Source organism: Nerophis lumbriciformis, linkage group LG22, assembly GCF_033978685.3.
Source record: "Nerophis lumbriciformis linkage group LG22, RoL_Nlum_v2.1, whole genome shotgun sequence".
NCBI classification, from domain to species: domain Eukaryota; kingdom Metazoa; phylum Chordata; class Actinopteri; order Syngnathiformes; family Syngnathidae; genus Nerophis; species Nerophis lumbriciformis.
In genome coordinates this window covers 13,382,179-13,385,102 of record NC_084569.2, presented here as the reverse complement: position 1 = coordinate 13,385,102, position 2,924 = coordinate 13,382,179, and positions in this window count along the sequence as shown.

Sequence of the window (2,924 nt, the reverse complement as noted above, 5' to 3'; positions counted from 1 at the left end):
AACGCGTCTCCCGGAAGCGACGTAAGTCCTGACGGGGGCGTGCGTGGTGACGTCACTGAGTGGCGTCACCCGGCCGTGTAGCGTCACCATAGAAATGCATTGGCTAGAGCGAGCCGCGCCCTTTTTGACTTGTCATTGGGTAGCTGTCCCTCACTGCACCGCTAGATGTCGCCCTGACACTTACAGATAAATAGGGCGCTACGAGGAAACGCCCATTTTAACTGCGTGCCGAAAGCGAGCCTAAGCTAGTAGGGGCAAACTGCAGTGATTGTAAAAGGCAAGAACACTGAAACAACATCCGCCATACGATTGAAACAAATATTAACATGAAAATTGAGATAATAAATTTTTGTTATACATTTGTATTTTACTTTTTATCCTATTTTAATTAATTATATTTATTTATTTATTTACTGTATATATATATATATATATATATATATATATATATATATATATATATATATATATATATATATATACAATAGGGATGTCCGATAATGGCTTTTTTGCCGATATCCGATATTCCGATATTGTCCAACTCTCAATTATCGAGACCGATATCAACCGACACCGATATATACAGTCGTGGAATTAACACATTATTATGCCTAATTTGGACAACCAGGTATGGTGAATATAAGGTCCTTTTTAAAAAATAAATGAATAAATAAATAAGATAAATAAATTAAAAACATTTTCTTGAATAAAAAATAAAGTAAAACAATATAAAAACAGTTACATAGAAACTAGTAATTAATGAAAATGAGTAAAATTAACTGTTAAAGGTTAGTACTATTAGTGGACCAGCAGCACGCACAATCATGTGTGCTTACGGACTGTATCCCTTGCAGACTGTATTGATATATATTGATATATAATGTGGGAACCAGAAATATTAATAACAGAAAGAAACAACCCTTTTGTGTGAATGAGTGTAAATGGGGGAGGGAGGTTATTTGGGTTGGTGCACTAATTGTAAGTGTATCTTGTGTTTTTTATGTTGATTTAATAAAAAAATCAAATAAAATAAAAACCAATACCGATAATAAAAAAAACGATACCGATAATTTCCGATATTACATTTTAAAGCATTTATCGGCCGATAATATCGGATCGGCAGGCCGATATTATCGGACATCTCTAATATACAGTATATATATATATTTTTTTCTTCTATTAATCATATTAATATGTCTTACTTGTATTTTATTATTTGTCTCTACACATGGTTCTTACTATTTTACAAGTTTTATTATTTTTATTTTCCAACGTTCCTCAGATGAGTCATCTGCCTCAGGGGTTGTCGGCCGTGCTTGTGGGGGCGCTTTTGTGTCAGCATCCTGGTGGCTCCTGTGATAGTGTTTACTCACATGTTTCCTCTGTACTCAGCCATGCAATAATTGGCCCATATAGTTGCATATGTGTGTGAGTTGTGTGTGTGTGTGTGTGTGTGTGTGTGTGTGTGTGTAAGTGTGTTTGTGTTTGGTATCTGTCCGTGCGTACGTATGTGATAATGGGGGATATGGGTCACCGGGGTATTGTTTATAACTTTGTAAAGTACTTTGCGTCGCATTTCTTTTATGTATGAAAAGCGCTTTATAAATAAAGCTTGATTTGATTTGGGATTTGACATATATAGACTATAATGGGAACAAGGCCACAATGCACAATGGGGCCTTTGATGCAATGTATCAGGTTGTCCGCCATATTGGATAGGGCAGATCTGCGTGAACTGATGAAAGGGAATTGATTGTACTTCATACATAATGATTCAGGCTGTGGAAATGTACAGTATGCACTGGACTTTACAGTGTTTGCCGCAAAGTCAGAAATTATTACAATGGCCAAATACGATCAAATGTATTTTTTCCGTCTTACCTGTGAAAGGTAAGTAAGCTCATGAGGCATCTTCTCCATTAGCTCTTGCCACATTCAACATGGTGGCGATTCAGCACTCAATACAACATCTTCATATATGTCTATAATGCGGATCAAAACACCAATATATGTGAATGGAACATTAACATATATTGCATGCAAAATTTTAAAACAAAAGTAGATTTTTTTAAATGCGAAACCCACTTTTTCTAATTATAAGATAAAAAAAATTCTTTAATCGATTCACTTTTAAATCATAGAAAAGCTCACAAGTTATTATCTTTATGAAATACATTTAATTTCGATTTGTGTCCTTTTATTTTGTATTGCCACTATTTTTACCTAAAATCTTTTAAGAGGTTTTATTTTTATGTTTTTTTTGTTTTTTTTTCTTTCGTAAGAGTTGTTCCGCCCGAGGATTTGCATTGGAAAAGTTGGTATAGTCATTGTTCAATTGTTTAAAAAAAAAATATAAATATGAAAAGGATGTATATATATACACACGTGTGTGTGTGTGTGTGTGTGTGTGTGTGTGTGTGTGTGTGTGTGTGTGTGTGTGTGTGTGTGTGTGTGTGTGTGTGTGTGTGTGTACGTGTATGTATGTACAAAACCCAAAACCAGTGAAGTTGGCACATTGTGTAATTCGTAAATAAAAACAGAATACAATGATTTACAAATCCTTTTCAACTTATATTCAATTGAATAAACTGCAAAGACAAGATATTTAATGTTCGAACTGAGAAACTTCATTTTTTTTGCAACAAATCATTAACTTAAAATGTAATGGGAGCAACACAGATGCTGGCTTTTGAACTTTGCGCCTATAACAGTCCGGATGGTTCTTTTTCTCTTTGTCCTGGAGGACACGACGTCCACAGTGTCCAAAAACAATTTGAAATGTGGACTCGTCAGACCACAGAACACTTTCTGGGTGTTGTTGATAAATGGCTTTGGCTTTGCATAGTAGAGTTTTAACTTGCACTTACAGATGTAGCGACTGTAGTTACTGACAGTAGTTTTCTGAAGTGTTACCGAGCCCACGT